Here is a 23807-nt window from a genome sequence, read left to right as displayed (position 1 = left end):
ACAGATTTGTATGGTTAATAAGATAAGGAGTTTTTTTTTTTTTTTTTTTTTTGGTTTCAAAAAATTAACACAACACATTTTTTGTTTTTAAATTTATTTTTAGGAAAAATAACAGTTTGACACGTGTACTTAATACACGTGTCAAAATTGGACACGCGTATTATTACACGCGTCCATTTGGACACGAGTATTTAATACTCGTGTCCAATTGGACACGTGTATTATTACACGCGTCCAATTGGACGTGTGTAATAATACGCGTGTCCAATTTTGACACGTGTATTAAGTACACGTGTCCAATTGGACGCGTGTATTTAATACGCGTGTCCAATTGGACACGTGTAATAAATACACACGTCCAATTGTGAAGATGTTACAATTTGACACGTGTTTCCAAGGACACGTGTCAAATTGGACGCGTGTCTACAGTAACCGGTACTGTAGACACGCGTCAAAATGGATGTATTTTTGTAGTGAGAAGACTTTTGCTTCGTACACCGTGTTAGTGCCTCCCGCTCAGAGGCGAAACCAGAAATTTATCCTAGTAGGGGCAAAATTCAAATAATAAAATATAATGATAAAATAAATTTTTATTCTCATTATAGATTCATTTATATTATATATAAAATTTACAATATGTATATGTGAATCACAAAAAGTATATCTGGTACGTCGAGTCTAGACGACTCCGTACATGGATTTTAAATTTATAAGTTTTACCACTTCGCAATAGTACGAATCAATTGTACTATAGTAAGGGTTATCGAACCACAGAGATTAAGAGTTGTTTTGCGTAACGAGATACTTAAAGAGCGTATTTAACTTAACTTAAAAATAAAAACAAAGTAAAGGTTGTAGAATTGAAGTTACAACAAGTAAAGTAAAGGAAAGCGAAAAATGAAAACAAACTTAAAAGAAAACTTAGGGTGATGATCTTATGAAATCATCAACCAATGGAATGCTTCACGTCTATATGGATCTTCCTAATATGCATGATATGAGCGTGTAATGGGCGTCAACCATTACGACAACCTCGACATGAAAATACTTTAGTTAAGACGTAATGATAAAGCACCTAGTTTCACGTCAATCACTTACCACGTAAAGATTTAAACTACAATGAAAAAATAATTATACTACCAAAGGTGTGGGGGATTGATGCTCCCTAACTTACTAATCTATAAAACATCCTAATAAGCATACACAATACATGAACACCCTAGTTAGGCCACAATGATAATCTTAGTTTCATACCGATCTATTCCATGAAAAGATTAAACTACAATGGAAAGACGTTTTACACTACCGAAGGTATGAAATGACCGGTGTTCCCTAGGATACCCTATAAGGTGACTCTAATGAGTAAACACATATCATGTCAAATAGAACCATTGCAAAAGACATCGTTCTCTTTCAAGAACGTTGATTTTATTCAAGAAATCAAAAAAACTCATAGACAAGTATAATTCTTTTTCATGGATAAATGGATTGGAATATTAAAGACAAAACTTTTTAGCATGAGTTTTGAAATCCTCTAACTTTACACAATCATCAAACATATCAAGAAAAACTCAAAAACATCAAGAACACTCCATGACTTTTGGAAAAGATTTGATCAAAATCCTAAGAAAGAGTTTAGCTAGACATGAAGTAAACTAATCTAATCATGAAATCAAAGGAAAACAGTAAAGAAAACAAGATTTAAATAAACTAAGAACACTATATTAATCTAAGAGAATTCAGATTACAAAAGGAAATGAAAAGCACTAAAATTAACTAAGAAGATACACCTGAGAAAATGGAACCCCCAAAAGATGTATGCTCTCTACCTCTCATGTTGCTCTCTATTTATAGAGGAAAGAGATTACAAAATAATATCTAAAGAAGAGATAAGATAAGATAAGATAGGATATGATAGGATAGGATAAGATAAGATAAGATATGATAGGATAGGATAGGATATGATATGATAAGATAAGATATGATAAGATAGGATAAGATAAGATAAGATAGGATAGGATAGGATAAGATAAGATAAGAGATATTTGGAAATATCTAAGATATTTTGAAAATATATGAAAATATCTATGAAGAGTGACATGTCAACATTGTTCCAGATTATTCCGAAAATATCCAAATTCGATCGATCGATTATAAAGTCGATTGATTGCATTTCGCTCGATCACATTCGTGGTTGCCCTGTCTCGATTGATCGCATCTCGCACGATCGATTTTTCTTCGACTGATGACTTGATCGATGGATAATAAAGTCGATCTATCAATTTGCCTTAGCCGATTCTTCACTTGACATGAGCAACTTTGAACTCTGAAAATGACCAAATCGTCATTGATGTATTTTCAGGTCTAATTCAGGTGTTTTAAACTAGATTTCAATTAAGACTTGAAAATAAGACAAAACACAAAACTACAACAAAACGTTATATTTACAACACAAACTAGGTATAACAAATGTAAATTAAGGGGTCTTGAATCAAATAATTCAAGACTTATCAATATCTATCGGAATTCATAAATATGTCATAATTAATATATTAATAAGTTGTCATGTAGGCAATACTATATAATTAAACAAAAATACAAAATGTCTAAAATTGTATCGTCTGCTTTCTCAGAGAAACAAAATCATCAAGTATCAAATCTGAATTGAAGTTATCAGAAATTTCACTCTCAATATAGACAACTAAAGTATTTGCGAGAAACTCATAATCCATTTTGTTATAAAGTCTTGTTTTAACGACTTTCATAGTTGAAAATGCTTGTTCGGTAGTTGTTGTAGACATTGGAAGAGTCAAAACAAGACGAATCAATCTGTCAATAAGATGATATCTCTTTAATTTTTTTGTCTCTATCAATCCTTGACATAATTCTACAATGGAAGAAAATTTTTTTAATTTTGGATCATTGAGCATATCAAGTTAAAATGCTTCAACTGAAATCTCAGATTAATTTTCTCTTACTCTAAAAAATCAAAAGGATAATACTTCTCCACAAGCCTACATATATCATCAATGCTAAAGGATTTATATACATAATTTGGATCCAAAGTTGAACTAAGTGTCAAGAGTTCCATTGCCCATTCACTAAGCCTATTATTGAGCTCTTACAACTGAAAGTCTATGGTAGCATTAAATATGTCAAAATGATAATGATGCTCTATTGTGATGTGATATCGTTGATGACAACCTTGACGTTGAACATAATAAGCACCCAAATCTAGAATGTTAATTTCAATTTCTTGCAGAAAGAGACTACTTCCTCAAGCAAACTATCTCAATCTTCATCTCTCAACTTTTTTTGTATTAGCAACCAATTGCACAGCAATCAAGATATCTTGAGATTTTTGTTGCAAATGTTGACAAAGACCATTAGTAATACCCATGATTTCGTTCGTCAAATGTAAAATGATTATGAATTGAAATGAAATAATCATTTTATAAGCAGCATTAGTATTCTCTCGTTGAGAGTAAGTGGAGACTGCGGACGGAGAAGCTTTTCCCTACAATCGTCTAGACGCTAGGTCAAGCCGTTCGGATGCCCTTCAGCAAAACATAGGATTTGCTATTGCCCGTCCGGACGCTGCCGAGTAGAAATCCAAATTTTGGAAGAAATAGGATTTCTGAAGCCTATTTAAAAGGGCCTCTAGGTATTGTTGCTTTAAGGATTCTGAATAGAATTCCATTATGTTAAGAGAATGTTTATTAGATATAAAAGTTATATATATCTCTTTTAGAGTTTATTTTGAGTTGTAACTGTTCAACCGTTTGAAGTCTAACTAACGAGAAACTCTAGTTAAGAGATCAATTGAAGAACTCTACAGGCGGGTTTGGTAAAGAGGCATTCAAGGGTAGGAATTTGTTAGAGTTCAAGGTACGACTACTGTAAAAGTATTGTGAGTACCACTGTCTTGTAACTAACTATTTCTTCTGCTAATTGATTTCTTAGGTTTGGCTGCCCCAAAATGGTTTTTCTTTTTGGTGCAAAGAATTTCTACTTCGTAACAAAATATCTGTGTCTATCTCTTTATTGCTTTACATATTTGGTTGCATGCTTGGTTGCGGTTAATATTAGGAATTTAATTTTATTTTCATATCGCATAGTTCTCACACGCATGTGGTGCATAGAAATGAAGTTTTTTTGTTGGGAGGATCACGCCATATCGGCTTTGAAGTAATACAAGGGTGATTGTATTACATTACGCCTCCCAATATAAGTGTTCCGTCTAGCTAAGAAAGCTTTATGAATTTTTTAATGAAAAATAATGTGTGCCGTAAACGTTTTGCAAGGTCTTTATAATTAGGATTTAGTAGGCATTTAGGGTTTTTATTTTTGGTGAAAGATAACACACTTGAAACAAATTTGTCCTCGTAGCCATATGTAAAAATCTTTTTTTGAACCTCTAGTACTACAGACGAGACTAAGAGTTATTTAGGCGACTAATTTCGTCTTAACATTAGTTTATCAAAACAACTTAGCAACTTCCCTTTCCTTCATTCAAATTAAAAAAAAAAAAAAAAAAAAAAAAAAAAAAAAAAAAAAAAAAAAAGAGAAAAAAAAAAGAAGAAAAAAGAAAAGAGCAACAACAACAACTGAGCACAACTGGCATTACAGAAAGTACTTGTTCAGACAAGACTTGAGTTTTTATGGCAATTCATGTTGGCACCACAAGTCAAAAAACGACGTTTTAAGGTCGACCATGACTTTTCATCCAGATGTCCTCTTGGGGGTAAGAAGCTTTGTATTTCGCAAGTTTCCCGTACATCTATTAATACAAAGGTGAAAAAGAAAAAAAAAAATGATCCAGTCGGTAACGATATAAATAAAGAAAATACATCCGAATGGGTGCTTTTGAGATTAAGGACGACTCTTTTTTTTATCCAATTTTCCTTTTATGATAATATTTTTCTCAAATAAATTTCTGAGATCTACCACTAGGAGATTATTCTAATGCATGAAAACTTTAAATTAAAGCCCTTAATTTTAATCTTGGTTATCCACTTTAGGCGATCATTTTTTTTTTTTTTTTTTTTTTTTTGAGATGGTTAGTTATTCATTTATAAGAAAATAATCTATAAGGTATATCATCGACTACTTTTTCCTTCCTGTCATGGATTGACGACCAATGGATTACTGTGCTATATGTGGCTTCGCAAGGTTTCTCTTTAAAATAAAAAATATATAATTAAAATGTAACAGAAATAAAAGGTAATTCCATTTCAATACATTTATAGAACTATATATATATATATATATATATATATATATATATATATATATATATATATATAGCGAGAGAGAGAGAGAGAGAGAGAGAGAGAGAGAGAGAGAGAGAGGGAGAGAGAGAGGGAGAGAGAGGAGGTCAAACCTGCATACGTACGTACAGAGGGAGAGAGAGGAGGTCAAACCTGCATACGTACGTACGTACGTCTTGATTTTTTTATCTTTGAAGAAATCATGATCGATCGATGTCTGGCCTTGGAGCTTGAAACAATTCAAAAGGACTATAGGGTGTTGAATTCCATGCAATGCTTGGCAAATGAACAGTCCCTTTGCTTACACCTTAGATTCGTTCTCAGCTCGACCTTAATATCACTGGTCTTTAATTTCCTAGGTCTAACATACACTTCATATTTTTATGCGTATGAAAATGATTGCGGTATTGGCCGTACGAATTCGAATATGCATTGTAGCCAGATAAACTAATTTATTTAGGCCAGAAAAATGGCTTGTAACTTTCAGTTTAGGCTATACTTCCTATATTAATTATGACCAGATCGAAACAATCAATATCGTTGTCTGTGAACTCTCTAAAGCTGAGGGTTTTGCCCGCAAGTACTACACAAACAAATATGGTACCCTCAATGCATGTCTAAATGAAACATATATGTGTTATATATTACATGCACACTTGTCTCAGTTGCTTAATGTGACAGCATTTATCCGTTATGATGTAATTTTAAGAGGAAAAAATAGTGAGGAATGAGTACATTAGAGTGACAGGATGCAAAATAGTCATACAACGGATTTTCAAGCATGTTGACCTAATATAGCACGAAGTACGTAATCATGCCCACCTACGAATAGACCTAAGTTTTGTTATTTTATGCTTTACTACTGTTTGGTGGAAAAGAAATGGGCGACCAACGACCTTCATTGAAGTTCCAAATTTAATTATCCCCTCCCAGAGGTTTTGCCAGCTAGTCAAACCATATTTGTTGCACAGACACCCACTAATCCAAGAAGGGGAGAGACAGACACAACACAGAGAGGGAGAGACTGGGCAAGTCTTGAATGAACTCTATATATATATATATATATATAATATAATATAACCGATAAAAAAGAAAAAAAAGAGTTTACCACGAAAAATGAAGAAATGATCTCCTCTAATTAAAGAGGCTTAAATATATAATAATAGATATTCCATATTAACCAAAATATTTGATATAACAATATTTGAACCATCAAATTAAGATTGCCATGCATGCCCTTATAGATTAGGGCAAGGTGCGTATAGTTTTTCTGTTTTTTCTTTTAATTCTAAGCAGCTATATATCTAGCTTGCTATAGCTAGTCGTGTAGAAATTAAAAATCACTGACACGCTATTGGTTTTTATATCCTTCGATCATATACTGCATATCTCAGATCTTTCTCTTTTTTCCTATGAATCTTCACACTGTGTCAAGCAAATTAGTGGATGAGGAATGATAATTTTTATTCTATGATAGACCTAGCTAGTAGCTATCTATATAGATAGCTTCATCCCTTAACTCTTATATTAATAATATTGATTACTTCCAAAGTTCCCCTTCAACCGGTACGGATCGAGACCTAGAACTTCTTCTTAATCTATATATGACACTAAAATCTGATAGTCTTCTCAAATTCTATTCAAATATATCAACGGTATGTTCTAACTATATATATAAGTGTCCAAAAGCATCTGAATGATCTGATCATTAGAAGAAAAGAAACAGCGGCTTATATATATATATATATATGTATCAAAGCCTAGCTTTTGACTATCCAATTAATGTTGAAATCCACTGAATAAAAAGTGGAAATCTAAACACGTCTAAGTTTTACTCCTAAGAAATAGTACATAAAATACATATAGCACACGCATATTTATACGTGTATCTCACAATCATTTACTCATGGTCTGCCCTACATAATCCGAGATGAGTACGACGACCATGACCAGGTAATTCTGAAACAACAGTAGAGAGGGAGCAGATAATTTTGTGTTGGTAATTATCATCAAATCTGATTACAATCAATCTTATAAAAGAATATATATTCCTTTTTAATATATGATATATATTCTCTAAAACAGGTGAGATAGACAGATGTTTAGTTGTTTGTGTTGCTTTGTTAGGAGATGTTTAGTTGTTTAATTTGTTTGGTTTGTATTCCGGTTTGGTATGTTTGTAAGCTACTGAGATCGATCAGTAGCTGCAGTTCCAGTGGTTCCTGGAGTGTTTGTAATTGTGTTTTTTCTTTTATAAAATACTCATTCGTCCCCCCCCCCCCCCCCCCCCCCACCAAAAAAAAAAAAAATTTCTGGTTCACTTCTTCGATTTCGTTATTTCAAAAGGGAAAAATTCATCAGCGACAAAACCAAAACTGAACTTATCCCAAAAACAAAAAAGGAAATTAAAAGTACTGGTGTGTTGAGATACTAATTTTCAATTAGGGTTTTTCATGACTCTAGTCTTAAGAATAACCATGTGTGCAAGGTCGAACAGACAACGAAGCAAAGATTAATCCGCAAAAAGACTGCAAACTTGATAAGCATGGCATGGAATCCACTCACCCGTACTGCATGCGAACTCCATATTTCTATATTGGTTAAACTGTCACCTTAGAACCCTTCTGAAAGCAGTAAATAACATGTACACGGAGAAAAGGTCCAAATCAAACTGAAGAAAAGCTAAACAAGAAGGGCAAAGTTAGCAGAAAAAGATAGATGAATACAGAAGAGAAGAAGAAGATAAAGGAAGTACGATATACCTGCAGGTCCCTGACTCCTGAGGGCAGTGAAACTCAGTTCAATCCAATGAAGTATGTCCTGGGGTAAGACCCTCAACCTAATTTTATAGAGATAAGAAACAAAATATCTTGAGAAGAAGCGTGCGAGTTTTGTATCTGCTACATCAGACACGTGGGGGCCTTTGACTCACGGTTGTCACATACATAGCTGAGACTGTGCTGCCTATATATGTTAATTCCCATAACCACCTTCTTTAGTAAAATTGATGGTTAAAAGCTTGATGGTAGTTTTTTTTTTTTATTATTATTACTTTTTATTGTCTTTTTCACTTTTGAGGATTTTTTTTTTTTTTTTTTCACTTTGTGGTTGTTGGATTGCTGTCGAGATTAAATTTTTATTTTAGATTATGTAATTTTTCGATTTTATAACTGTGCGCTCTGTTTGTTTGTATTTATTTATACTTTTTTATAAATAAAATAAAATAGATGCATGCATGGTTAAAAGAGTTGAAGGCCAGGTAATTAGGTCATCAACACGCGCGCACCCGAAAGTGAGGAAGAGATGGAGTAGATAGAAATTGTGAGGGGGGACGACCAAGACTGAAGGGGAGGAAAGGCAGTGAGGTTAGATCTGCTCGCGTGATTCTGAAATGCTGATGGAGAAGAATATGAAAAGTGGGCTAACCTCACATGCATGGTACCGCTCCTCTATCTACCATCCTCCCACTTCTCCATTCCTGTGATGACACCCACCAACAACGATTGTTTTCGATCCCCAAGCATATATAGTAGAGGCTGTAGAGCTAGCTAGGATTCCACTATACTCACCCACGGGTGTCTGGATTAATGGTTGTAATTAGGAATTTTTTTTTTTTTTTTTTTTTTCTTCTTCTTTATAGATGAGTTTAAAAAAAATAATAATAATAATTACAGAATTCATAGTACAAATATTAAAAAAAAAAAAAAAAAAAAAAAAAAAAAAAAAAAAAAATTCAATCTTGATAACGATCTAGCTACAGGGATCTTCGCTCAAAGGCGGAGAAGACAATTGAAAATGCTGCCAACGAAACTGATTGTAATGGTCATGATTAATGTTGTGGGTATCAACAAAGGAAATCTATTTTAACTGATCAGCTCTTTTGAAACTAAGAGGTGCGTAATTGTACAGTGGTGGATGAGAAACCATTTTAGCTAGCCGTTACGATAAAGAACTATCAATATTATATATTTTTTAACTCCAAATCTCTGAATCTGAAATTTTTGATGGACCAAAAATAATCTTAAAAGAAAAAAGTCAAAAATACTGTGATGGGGGAGATATGTTTTAGGAGAACAAAAGGGGTTGGAATTATAAGGACTCCATGGTTGTTGGGAGACACTGTCCTTCAGGAATAAAGCTTAATTATTAGCTTAATTAAGGTACGTACGTACCTTAAGTTTATCAAGATTACGAGGTGAATCAAGATTTTTAATTAAGTTCCATTAGCCATACCAGTCGCAATTGTTAACCAGATATATATCATAGTTCGCTATTGATGACGACCCTCAAGAGGCAAATGCTGAATGCATGTTCTTTTCCCCTACGATTAACCTATTTCATACGGTACGGTAAAACTAAAAACGTCGTTTTCATTCAACTGCTTGGACTTCCATCCTTTCTTTTTCTACTACGCACAATGATCATCAGAGAGCATCGCTTTCTGATTACTTGACTTCATGAGTTACCAAAATCGACAAGAGATTTGAGCATGTGATCCCTTAAACAAATTGATTAATCCACCGTCGCCCTACAACTAACGTTGACTATCGTAAAATTCGGGTGCTAAAAGTACTGGGCATGCATGGGAAGTGATGTGTAGACCTAAAAAGGAAGGAGATGTAGGGAGACCCGGCCGGAGATAAATTAAGGGATAATTGGATCTCTGTTGTATATATGCTATAATTACAAATTACTCCTTATGGTTTAAAAAGTTCATGAGAAGTCCTTGTAGTAAACTATAATTACAAATCGATTCTTGGAGTCAAATTTCGTTAAATTTTTTGACAGATTCTGTTAAATGCCACGTCAGCGCCACATCAAACCAATAAGATGGCGACACGTGTCCATCTTAATAAAAAAAATATTTATTTATTAAAAAATAAATAAATAAACTTATTTTTTCCAAAACTAAAAAAAATAAAAATACAAATTAGGGATAAAATTTAATTTTTTTTTTTTTTTAGGGAAACCCTTAGCCTTGAGGGGGCCCAGGCCCCCCCCCAAGGCTAGGGGTAGCTCCGCCCTTGCCTAGACCTTCTAGGGGTGGCCCGATGGCCACCCCCAACCTTTAGAGAGGCCGCAGCCCCCCCCCCCCCCCCCCCCCCCCCAAAGGTAGCCGGGGGTGGCGCACGGCCACCCCCAATGACTACTGGGGTTGGTGCGCAGCCACCCCCAAAGGGGTAGCCCAGCCAACCCTTCCTTTTTTGTTTTTTTTTTTTATTTTAATTTAAAAAAAATAAGTTTATTTTTTTATTTTTTAATAAATTTATATTTTTTTTTTATTAAGATGGACACGTATCGCCATCTTATTGGTTTAATGTGGTGCTGACATTGCATTTAATAGAATTTATCAAAAAAATTACAGAATTTGACTCCAGTGATCAATTTGTAATTATAGTTTACCATAAGGATCTCCTAAGAACTTTTTAAACTATAAGGAGTGATTTATAATTATGACACATTCTAAAAATCAGTGGTGCAATTATCCCATAAATTAATAGGATGGATGCATGTGTACAACCCGTGAAAGCATTGCTTAATTAAGCATCTTAGCAAGCTTGGTCTTACAAACAAGGACGTTCTTAACAAGCGTCATGGGCTTGGATAATTTCTCAACTCTTTTAATTTTTTTTTTTTTGGAATTCATATTTGGGTCAAATTAAGTTTGACTTGGATTCACTTTAATTACCCGATTGGAAAACCCGTTAAATTTAACTCAAGTCCGGATGAAAGCGTAAAAATCAAGGCAAATTTGCGATGATTTATTTATTTATTTTTCCAAAGGTAGTTGCAAAATATATAGGAATAGGACCGCCTTCTCCTTGGTTGAACAGTAAATGACTAATCCCCCTCTTTTGTATTAAGGGAAATGCTGGATGGGACACTCATCCGTCCTCCATCACCCATATATAATAAAAAAAATAATTTTTTATTAAAAAAATTGGCTTTGATGGGACATCAAAGCCAACTTTTTAATAAAAAACTATTTTTATATTTATTTTTTGTCTCCTGTGTAGCAAGCCTCTTGTATTAATGCTTCCTTGAGGTATGATGTTTCACTCTTCCTTCCTTTCGGATAAGGAGCGGAAAGAATTTTTTTTCTGTAACTATTTTTTTATTTAATTAATTTGAAAAATAAATAAAAAATAAAAAATGCTTCCTTGAGGTAATGTTTTGGGATATATATATATATATATATATTGGGGTTAAGTAATTTAATCAATTGCTTAGCCTGTGCTTGGTTTGTGATTTTGGTACTATGGTCGCTGAATTTCTTTATTTATTTTTATTTTTTGGCTGTTGAAAATAGTGCATGTATTGGTGTTACTTTATACATGCTGGTAATTCTCCCACTCAGCGATGGTGCAAAGGGGCTCAGTGACATCATTTTGATGGGATTACATACATTATATGCACGACAGAATAATCCTAAGAGCACTTCAAGAACAATAGTATTTATATATTTATGATATTGATTTAAAGTTTATGTATCTAGTGGTACATATAAATTTAAATAATATAGAATCATGTACACCGTTAAATACACAATCTTTAAATTCTAACTAAAAAATTGTTCGCTTGCTTGAGCTTACTATTTTCTGGTCGATCTTTCATATTTAATTCAGAAAACGGTGGCCATGCAGGAATACTTGGATAATTTTTGAATTGTAGGCATTGGTGGATGGTGAGCACCAAGATGTTCGTTGACTTCGATGTTAAAACCACAGTGAAAATCTATAAAAATAAAAAATAAAATAAAAAAAACAAAGTGAAACGATACGTTGAGGACAAAATAACTAGGTTAATTTCTGAAAGAGGCGCGGGAAAGCGGGAGATGAATGAATGTTAGGCGAAGAACAACGGAAGAGGAGAAACGGAGAAGCTTTGAAAATTGGTTAACTAATTAATTAAAAGCATTTTCAGATCGATGACTTGGGTGGCTAATAAAATTGTTTATTAATTTACGTACAATATATTTGAATTGGAGTGTTGTCGTGGTTGTGAGATATTCCTAAATTAAGTATAAGCTATATATTATGAGGTAGCTAGGTTAATTAAACAATAATATTGTATATATATAAACAAATTATAGAGTCAATAAAAATTGGAATATTCACAAGCGAGTGTAATATATAAATGGTACTTGAGTTGCTTGAGTACTACCACTCCCCCAGATAAACCTTTACTTAGTTGAATAAAATAATTAAAAGAAATGTGGTTGAGTACTACTTTTAATAGTGGTGACAAGAGTAATTAATTAAGCGATTTAGTTATAACATATTATTAAATTCAAATTAACCAATTAAAGTTGAATTTTTTTATTAGAACCAATTGTACGTTTAACAAAACTATTATATATATATATATATATTAGAAAAGGCATCACGGTTATTTTATGATGTTCGAACTATAATTGATTACTCGATCTGTATTATGATTTTTTTATTTTTGGAAGGGGCCGGGGCCACAATCATAAATGAGTAATTTGGCATGCATATATGGTGTATGCGTGGAAGCCGATTGCGATCACTTATTTTGTGTAGGGCCCAAGCATTTAACGCAAGAGTTCAACAACGTGCGATGGAAGAGGCCAGAGGGGGTTTTTTGGGTCTTTGTCAAGGATCAAAAGTTGGTTGTTAACTTCCCCTTTCATGATTCATCCAACCTTACCAACTACCATTCGGGGGTTGGGTGTACCATCTCCATCTATGAAAGGGATCGATGAGTTGTATGCATACGTTGTAACAATCTGGTCCCTTAAGGCATGGTTTATTATTCTATTAGATTTTTTAAAAGTCATTCAGAAAAAATTAAAATAAACTCATTAATGCATGATAATGAAGGTCATTTATTAAACCTTTTCTTTTCTTTTTCTTTTTCTTTTTGGCAAAGCTACAATTTCTTGCATAAGGTTGTAGACTTTGAACCAAGGGTACAAAGGCCGGTGATAAAGCTGAAATAGCAAAAGTCTCGAGTAGTCCTATCCAGGGAGATAGATACCAAATAGTCATTCTCATAAAAGCTATTTTTAAGAATATGCGAGAGGAGATACATCCTGATTAACTCCCAAAAATGCAGACAAGCATGCATGTCCTAGGAATTCAAGTCTTATTTAGCCAGGGCTCGGGACAAGCATGTCCTGGGAACTTAGGTATCAGTCAGCTAAAGCTCGAGACAAGCATGTCCCGGGAACTCGGGCCTTAGTTAGTAAGGACCGGAACAAGCATGTCCTGATTGAGAACTTAGGTCTCATTCAACCAATACCAGGGACAAGCATGTCCCGAGAACTCAAGTCTTAGTCAACCAAGGCCTGTGACAAGTATGTCCTAGGAACTCAAGTATCAGTCAGCGAATGATAAGCATGCCCAAAAAATTTAGGTATCAACGTAATCCCAAGAAATTTGGATTAGAACCCTATTCCAAGTTGAATTGAGATATGAATCACAATCCGAGTCCATTAAATCCTGTCAACAGTCCTATTTCCAATAGAATTGGGATAGGACACCAATTCCAAATCTAATCCCTAAAGATCTGGGATCACTCTGAATCCGGACCAAATCCTACGTCTACTAAGGAATCGAAGTCCAAATAAAACTTTGACGCACTCCTAGGTCAAAAAGGAGCAAGAAACCTAATTCAGGTTAACCTCTACCTCTTTGCATATAAATAAGCTCATACTCCAGATATAAACGACAGATTGAATATTTAATTTTATGTATAGAATATACTTCTCTTAGATAGTGAGACCCCCTGATGGGTCTCTTAGTTTTAGCTATTTTGCAGTGATCGTATCAATGTGAACGACATCGAAGAACGTGCCGTTCACACCGTACTAACAACTATACCAACATAAAATAAGCCTAAAAAAGAGGTCTAATGAATGCTCAACACCCAAAAATAGGCCTAAAATACTCAAATTTAAAAAACGGTTATGCGGTGCAATTATAATTTTAAGCAAAGTTTTTAAAAACTTAAGATTTCTTATTCATTTTCTCGGTTAACATACACCCCATTTATATATATAGCACTACATACCACTTATTCAAAACTAATGCTCTGTTTATTTCAACGTAAAATGGTTTTTGTCGTAAAATATTTTCGACAAAATCATTTTCAGAAAAAATGATTTTCTCAAAAATATTTTTCGGCGTTTAGCTCGCACGAAAAGATTATGAAAGGCGAAAATGCAACTGCTGTAGGAATCTGGCAACGTCCGGTCGCAGTTGCCGGATTCCGGCAAGTATGTTTGATTGGATCCGGTCAGATCCGACCGGATCCCGGCCATTTTGGCCAGATCCGGCCGAATCGATGATCAGATCCGTCCAGATCCACGCAGGATCAATGGCTGGATCCATCCAGATCCGACCGTATCCCGGCCATTTTGGCCAGATCCGGTCGGCTTCTAACCATGGCCAAATTCCGGCCAGTTTTGGCCGAGGATTCCGGCGTTGGCAGTATTCCGGTGGACGAATGTTGCCGGATTTCGGCGCTGCCTGGATTCCAACAACCGACTATTGTCGGATTCCGGCAATCGGATATCAAGCATACGTGCAAGGATAAATAATTTAATTTCGGAAAATGATTTATGGTTTTTAACCGTAAATCATTTTTCAAAAATTAAAGAAACTTTTACAGTCAAACTGAAAATAATTTTCGCTGATTATTATTTTAGCCCCTACCAAATACCATAAAATGTCGAAATCATTTTTCAGAAATCATTTTCGCCCCTACCAACACCGTAAAATGCCGAAATCATTTTTTAGAAATCATTTTACGCTGAAACAAACAGAGCATAAAGGTAAAACAAACTACTGCAAGAATTAGGACAACGAACTCCAAATACCTTCGGACAAAAGGCTTCAAATACAACTCCAACTAGGATAACTACTTCAAATACATCACTGTATGAGAGGTTAATGATACCTATATATAGGTCATACGAAGGATAATTATGAATTATGATTATTATACTATACACTTCATCGTCATGATTTTATGCATTAAAATACTACGAGTCTTGTCCCTAGGATTATGTCTCAATTGCTTTCAAAATGTATTACTTTTCTCTAATGGCCTAATAACTGAAACAACAATCATCAAGTTTTCTCAAAATGCATGCCAATTCTAAAGTGCTAAATCTTCTTGATTATCTCCCATTAAACCAAGCTCACTACGTGGGCTATGTTCCTGCGGTGATTTACTTTGAACTTAAAGTAATTACTTTTGTACCTGTAAAACATCACATGCAATGTTTTACATTTTAGCATGTTTACCACAGTAAGTCAGATTAGAGCTATTCACAATGCTAGCGACGTTGAGCAAAGGGCTTGTAGAGGCAGATATATAAATATATAGAGTAATGATTTACTACCACCTAAATATACAACTTTTCACCACCTTATCTATGTGACAAGGTGGTCCCTCACCTTAATTTATTTTTAAAAAATAAAAAAAACTCAAAAACTAGTGGGGGACCACCTTACCACATAGGTAAGGTGGTGAAAAGTTGTATATTTAGGTGGCATTAAATCATTATTCAAATATATATGCATATTATTTGCGTATTGTTTTACTTGAGAAATTATTGTATATTCATAATTGTTTCATACTTGAAAGCTCTGGTTTGTATTGATGATAAAATATATTACTGAGGTTACTTAGTCTTTCAGCTAAGAATTAATATTTTTCGCTTTTCGCTATATTTTTACTATGATGTTTGTCTTTGAAAGTAGTACTTTCAGATATTACAAGTTAATTAATGTGAGAGCACTACGAGCAACACTTCAAGTTAATTAATTATCTTAATTATATAATTTTGGGAGCATCTCCATACAAGAGATGTGCAAATTCACCATTGAATTTGTAGGACTGGCCATATGTGGGTTTCACAGATTTAGTGGTGAATTTGCAAAAAAGATGTGCAAGATCAAACACATCTCATTTGTAGGACAAACATATGGGTCTTATAGATTCAAAAGTAAATTTGAAAATAAAAAATAAAAATATGGATGGATCTTGAAAATGAGAAGAAAAAATAGCATTTATCTTTTTCTCAAAAATGTATTATAAGAAAGAATAAAGTGAAATATTTACAACTGAATGATCAGTTGCAATATATGGAAACTGACAGACAGCAGATAAGATATGTGCCCCTATCAAGTCGCTGTTGACATAAATAGCCGTTTCCACTAGTGTTGACGTGTCCCTTTTAGTAATTTCTCTCCCTTCTTCACCCCTTTTATTACGAGAGAATTTACTTTTTTTTTTTTTTTAATCCGAGTAAAAAGTGATTGATGTGATATAAAGTATAAATAATTTATATGAAAAAATAAAAAAAATTTGTTTTGTAGTGAATTTTTTTATTTAAATAATAATAAAAAATTGTTGATGTAATATAAAAAATAAAAAATGTTAAAGAATATTTTGAATTAATTTTTTTTTAGAAATGTAAACATAAGGAGAAGGGCGAGGAGGAGGAGGAGGAGGAGGAGGGGGTTATTAAACGCATCGAGCCGTCAGTATATAAACAATGAATGCAAGCCATTGTATAAGAATGGAGCAGCTAGAGAATTATATCACGTACGTACGTAGTAGGTGGAAGTGTGGAGCTTTCCACAGTTCCGCACCTACTGCATGCATGTCAATCTTTTATTCCAATTAATCATGGCCAATTGGCCATCAATCACGATGGAGCGTTTTCAAGCTCTTATTCCAATCACGATGGAACGTACGTGCCATCATCAATTACAGAAGAGGTTTGAACACAAGCGTCTGATGCCAGCGTTGATGGACACTGTCCGGGTTAGAGCTAGCGACAAAAAAAAAAAAAAAAAAAAAACCCACTTTTGGTGGGCAACGGAAAACAAAAACTGGTTAGTTGCTTTCACTTGAGACTTACGTAGGTGGATGGAGTCAAGAGCTTTGATGAGCAGAGACTAAGAGTTAAAACAATTTGTTGGTAAGAACTAATATGTTAAAAATTATATTTCTTTTTTGAAATTGAGGGAGGACCATGGCCCTAGCTACCGGCCCCCTAATTCCATCCCTGCTTCCACATCTTTTAAACATGTGGTGAAAATTTCAAACTGTAGCTAACAAAAACATCTTCGTTAATATATATACAATTACCTTAAAATTTAGGCTTGTTTGGTAAAGATTTTTAATGATATAAAGTATAAATAATTTGTACAAAAATATGAAAGAATTTTGTTGTGTAATAAGTATTTTTGTTTGAATAATTATAAAAGATGATTGATATAATATAAAAAGTTCAAAAAAAAATTAAAATGTTTTGAAATTAATTTTTTTTAAATTAAGTGAAAATGAAGGCGAAAACTTTTGTCAAACAAGCTCTAAAGGTTATGCTGCAAGCTTAGCTGCATGGTTTTATGTGGAATAAAAGATTATCCAATAATTTTTTTTTAGATGTACGTTATCCAATAACTTAAGATGATAAAGATTCATGTAATAGAAATATTCACATGTTTTACAAAGAGTCAAGACCTTATCAGCCTCCGGTCAATCGGTTCTTTTAAAAAATGGATAATTGCATCATTGATTTTTTAAGTATACTATAATTATAAATCACTCCTTATAGTTTAAAAAATTCATGGAAAGTCCTTGTGGTAAACTATAATTACAAATCGATCCATGAAGTCAAATTCCGTTAAATTTTTTGAAAGATTATGTTAAATGTCACTTTAGCGCCACATCAAACTAATAAAATGGCGACACGTGACCATCTGAATAAAAAAATATGAATTTATTAAAAAATAAATAAATAAATTTATTTAAAAAAAAAAAAGAGGAGGGGTGGCCACGCATGCACCACCCTCAGAAGCTGCCAGGGGTGGTCGTGCACCACCCTTAGCGGCGGTCAAAATTTTTAACAGAATTTGACTCTATGGATCGATTTGTAATTATAATTAACCACAAGGACCTTTCATGAACTTTTTAAATTATAGAGAGTAATTTGTAATTATGACATACTCTAAGGACTAATAGTGCAATTATCCATTTAAAAAACAATTAACGTTCGTTAACGTGGAAAAAGTTTGAACTGAAATAAATGGTTTGTGGTGACCCACGGCGGCCCCTTTATCAGATTTTATTCGATATGGAGGTGCATGCTTTTCCCTAAAAGCCATTAATTAGGGCTAATTTATAATCTAATTAAATTAATCAACACACTACGGGTGGTATATATTGCATCTTCTAACACAAATCAATAATGTGATTCAAGAAATTTTTTCAAGGGGCCGGGTCTATATTCGACCTACATAAAGCAATAGAATGATTATTGCATCTTTTTTAACCAGAATAGAATTTTATTCGTTACTTAACACAAATTATTTTACTTATTTTCCTCACGTGTTTACTTAATTACTGAGCAGTACTTGAAGAGGAATTAAGATCGATCTCCGACCACGAATTACATGTCCAAGCAAGTCTTAAGTTGATCTCATGAAAAACCTGTCTCATTATCATCTGTTCAAATTGACAGAATCCTTAAAAAGATGACATGGAGGCCATCAGCCAAAACACCCATTACAAATTGAATCTTCTCTGAAGTTGTTGCAGGCGCAGATTGTATTAAGGAATTCAATGTATTGCTATATTTGACTTGTTTTTTTCTTTTTTTTACTTACTTATCAAAAAGGTAAGCAGTGTTATCAATAACCTTTTATAATAATTTAACAGTAATTTTGTCTTAAGCAAAGATTGAGATCTTAATTAGCGGATGGGAGGCTCGAAGAACATCACGCGCGTCTGTTAACGATTAATGATTATAATATTATTATTTTTTGGCGTTAAAAAAAGTAATAAAAGGAATTAATTAATAGATGCTTTGTGGGCTCATCGGCTCATCCTAATCACTTTTGGGCCTTTAATTTGGCGTCTTCCCTGAAGGCTGAAGGGGACTGAATATAAATCGACTGATTGATGATGAACAAGCTATTAGACGTACCAGACATGGTTGCCTTCTCTCTCAAGCAAGAGTTGTAGGGCAGGCAGCAGGCTCCATGGAACAAGTGTAGCCGTTCATTATTGTCACCAATGGGACCTACAAAGTTGGATTAGTCATAGTTCAGTGTCTTCATGAATCATTCTTGTGGTCCAATTACTTTGGCCTTTTCTCTTTTCACAGGTTTTCCAAGTTTTTTTTTTGTACTTCAACAAGTCTAACGATCGCTCGCGATACTTTTTCCTTCGACAGGAGACAAAAGGATGATATATAATTTTATATATATCTTTTGGTTGGTAGCCGTCCTGCTCAGAAATTGGCTCAGATCGAGGATATGATTCATGTCTGATTCACTGAGTTTTTGATAAAGAATTATGTGATTAACATCAGCTTCTTTAAACTTTATTCAATTCATTTCTCTAAATGTAAAAATTCAAAAAAAAAACTCACAAAAAAAAGCATATATATATATATATATATATATATATATATATATATATATATATATATATATATATATATATATATATATATATATGCAGCAGATACCATATACCTTTTGTAAACATTGAGTTTGGTACCGTGTTATTTAATACAAAAAAAATATCTCTTTTATCTCTCATCCTTTTGTCTTTAATTCATTAGAAAATGTGTTGGGATTTTGTAAACAATATTGTGATGTGAGGTTTGGGAAGAAACTTGTATTTTCTAAAGAAATTATATTTTAATGGTATAGATAAAGATAAGTGAAGCTATTGTTGAGTGTATATGGATAGGAAAGTAAAAAATAGTTTTAATTGTCTCCTAAATTTAAAAATAAAAAAAATCGAAAGGAAGTTACTGAATAGTGCTCTTACATCTCCCTCTCTATTTTATTTAATTATTTACTTTCACTATTCTATTTAAAATGTTATATCTTTATCCATTTTACTATTTTCAAAGCATTATTGAGCTACGGTGCTCAGTAATTTATTGAGTATGGTAGAAGCTAGCATGTTTTTTTATAACTAAAATGGTTAGTTGGTTGAGATTATTATTATTTTTTATTTTATTTTTTTTCATCTATTTGTACTATAGGACTAGCCAAAACAACATTTGGCTAAACACGTTCTAAAGATGATAGACCTATGACATGGGTCGGTATCTAATTAAAGGGTGTTAAAAAGAAATTTAATGACCGAAATTATAGGGTTTGGATTTAGGCTAAATGGGTTGACTCACCAACCCGTTTATGACCCGTCAACTCGTTTATGACCCAATTAGTTAAACGGGTTGACTCGCCCAACCTGTTTAGCTAATCGTGTCGGGTTCGGGTTGGCGGGTCAAATGGGTCTATCCAAACCCAGCACAATAACCCATTTTGCCAACCTTAACTGAAGTGTCTTCAATCACATATTAATGCGTATTAACTAATTGTAAAGGTAAATAATATTTATACACAATCTCATATTTAGTGTGGGATCTATGCATGTGGGACTCATCTCACATGCATTGGTTTTACACCAAATATAAGTGCGTGTACAAATGACACATCAAAATTGTAAAAGAGTTATAGATTAATTATAAGTGCAGCATTACTCAATCCGGTCCTATCATATTTGGTATTTGTTTAGTAAAAATAAAAAGAGAAAATGATAGTTGACACTTACCCGAAAAAAAGCACCATATATAGTTGGGTAAGCAATTCCCACAAAAAAGACATCATTGACGTAAACTCGTATGGGCAGTCTTATCCTTTATCTGAGTTTATCATGCCAAATTGAGCGGAGGACAATAGGGGACAAATTGCACCAGTCACGGGGGGATGATCAAACCGTATAAATTGAGACTTGGTGAGCAAAGACTTACAAAGATGGATTTGAATTTATCATTTTTTTTTTTTTTGATTGAATAGATAGCAATTAAGGTAGATAATTCTCAGAAAAACTTTATGAGGCTCAATTGTCTGACTAGATGTACATTATTTAGCAGACTTATCCTTTATCATGTTCAAGCGATTTAAAATCTGTTCGGTAAATTACTAGCCATTCGAATAAATATTTATTAGAAATCTTTTCTATTTAATTTATTTTGCTAGAAATCTTAATTCTACACCGAGTTGGTAGTTCTTCTAGATTTTTTTTTTTTTTTTTTTTTTTTTTTGGCTTTAAGAACCCCACTCACTCATACATTTTTATTAATTTTTATTATTATCATTTACTTCCAGAGAGGAAAAGGGAAAAGGGGAATTTTCTTTCAAAAATTGTGGAATGCAACATTTATGAGATCCAAGTTACAAAATAGGTGTTCGGACAGGTGCACTTCATAAAAAATCTATCATAATTACTTAGTCAAATTATTAGTAATTCGAATAAATAATTGTTAAGAATCTTAACTCTACACCGAGTCGCTAGTTCAAGAATTGTGTCACAAATTATAGGAATGCTAAACAATTAGTACGTGATAGGGCTTCCTTCTGGAAAGTAAATTAGATACCCGGGGGAGGGGGGGTCTTGGACTTATAGGGGTGGCCTCTCTACATGTGTTTCTTTTTTCGCCATGAACCATCTCAGCAGTTATTCCTTTTGAATAGTTGTACAATGAGTAATGTTATAAGGAGGACTTATGTCTTCTTTGAGTCATTCTAAAATTAAAATTACCATTGGATCGAAATTCAATAGTGATCTATCACACATTTAATTGTGATTTTAAATACCACATTAATTTTGGGAAGATTCAAGAAGGACATGAGTCCTCTTCATAGCATTACTCGTCGTACAAGGGACACTATTCGAGAGACCGTGAAGCATACATGTTAGCTCACTGTCAGACCAAGAATATAATTAACTGTAGTTTTTTTTTTCCCCGCTTTGTTTATTTTGGTATTATTATACTTATTTATTTATTTATTTATAAGCATGTGTATCCAATCGTTTTGTTAATTGTCTTAATTTATCCGATAACAAAGAAATTGTCTTAATTTCTTATTTAGTTGCATGTGAATTTGTATATTTTTCTCATAAATTGTAAGGACAGAAATTTCTTACAAACCGGTTTGTAGGAAATTTCATATAACCCACATATAAGATTGGCATGTGTCCTTTGACATGTGAGAAGCACATGTTATTTAAATATCATGTGCTCCTTACATGCTTTTTTAATAGCATTAATAAAAAACATATGATTCTCACATGTTTAAAGGAAACATGTCAATCTTATATGTGGGTTGTAGAAAATTTCCTAGAAACCGGTTTGTAGAAAATTTCTGTCCAATCATAAGCATGTTCAGGCTGGCCAACTTGGCACTTGCAGATTTCAAGTCGGGTTAGTTTATGAGCACATCAACAATTGAATGGTAGTTTGAGGAGGTATGTATACTTTTCTCAATTTTAAAAGAATATATATATATATATATATATTTATATAATTTTACAAAAGGGTATTGAACTGTCATGTGTTTTGATGGAAAGATATCAAACTATCATTTCTCTCGAACTGGAGTATTAAACTATCAAAAACCCTCAAATAAGGGTATTCCGTCAGCTTTGGGCGTTAAATCTTGACGGAATACCTAAAATACCCCTATTCTTTTTCTAGAAAAAATAAGAAAAAAATGTTAGGATTTAGGTGTTAGACAGAATTTAACGGAATTTGCAAAAATACATATGCTTGAATCTTTGAAATTTTTTTAAAAAATAAACACAAGGGTATTTTAAATATTTTGGCATGATTTATCGCTAAAAGTTGACGGAATACCCTTATTTGAGAGTTTTTGATAGTTTAATACCCCGGTTTGAAAGAAATGATAGTTTGATATCCTTTCGTCAAAACACATGATAGTTCAATACCCTTTTATGAAGTTATCTTTTATATATATATATATATATATATATATGTTATGATATGTTATGCATGCATGGGCATGTCCAAAATCATACTCCACAAATAAGCCATTAACAATCATCTTTACGCTCTAATTAGTTGCCAATGGACTCTCCACCACCATGAGTCGGGAAAATCCATTTTCACACTAAAACATAGCATTCATGTAGTAGCAACAAGTCCAATTTGGTTTTCACAGGAGAATCCTAGCAAGAAGTCACTAAAGAGTAAGGGTGAAAATTCGTATTCGCGTGTTACGTTTGAGTTGTGTCGAGGCACGAGTATAAGAATGTATTTAGTCAATTATAATCTGACCCATTTAATTAAACGGGTCCGACCTCTCAACGCTAACCCGTTACTTTAGCATTGAGTCACTACAAAAAAAAAAAAAAAAAAAAAAAAAAAAAAAAGAGGCAAAAACCGTCCAGAAATGCAAAAAAACCGTCTGGAATCAATTCCAAACGGTTTTTTTTTGGACGGTTTTGGGCAAAACCGTCCAGACTAAATTTTTTTTTTCCTGTTTCGATTATTTTTAATATTAATTATTTTTTTATATTAATTAGTTTTTTATATTAATTAGTTTTTTGATATTAAAACTAATTAATATGGTCTGATACCTTTCAAAAAAAAATGGTCTAAACATTTCATACGCTGGTCGACGATAGAGAAAGAGAGAGGAAGAGCGTATTCCGGCCAGATCTCTCTCTGTA

General features: G+C 33.2%; 1 long non-coding RNA gene across 1 annotated transcript; it reads right to left on the bottom strand.

Annotated features, from left to right (window-relative positions):
• Positions 1-1700: 1700 nt before the first annotated feature.
• LOC133876689 (uncharacterized) lies at positions 1701-8067 on the bottom strand. The gene is made up of 2 exons (XR_009901615.1): positions 7836-8067; positions 1701-2326 (listed from the first exon to the last, which is right to left on the bottom strand). It is a non-coding gene; the product is annotated as an uncharacterized LOC133876689 (long non-coding RNA).
• Positions 8068-23807: the final 15740 nt, after the last annotated feature.

Source organism: Alnus glutinosa, chromosome 1 (assembly GCF_958979055.1).
Source record: "Alnus glutinosa chromosome 1, dhAlnGlut1.1, whole genome shotgun sequence".
Classification (NCBI taxonomy): domain Eukaryota; kingdom Viridiplantae; phylum Streptophyta; class Magnoliopsida; order Fagales; family Betulaceae; genus Alnus; species Alnus glutinosa.
The sequence above is the reverse complement of the archived record's forward strand: the minus strand, read 5'-3'. Positions and strand labels throughout refer to the sequence as shown.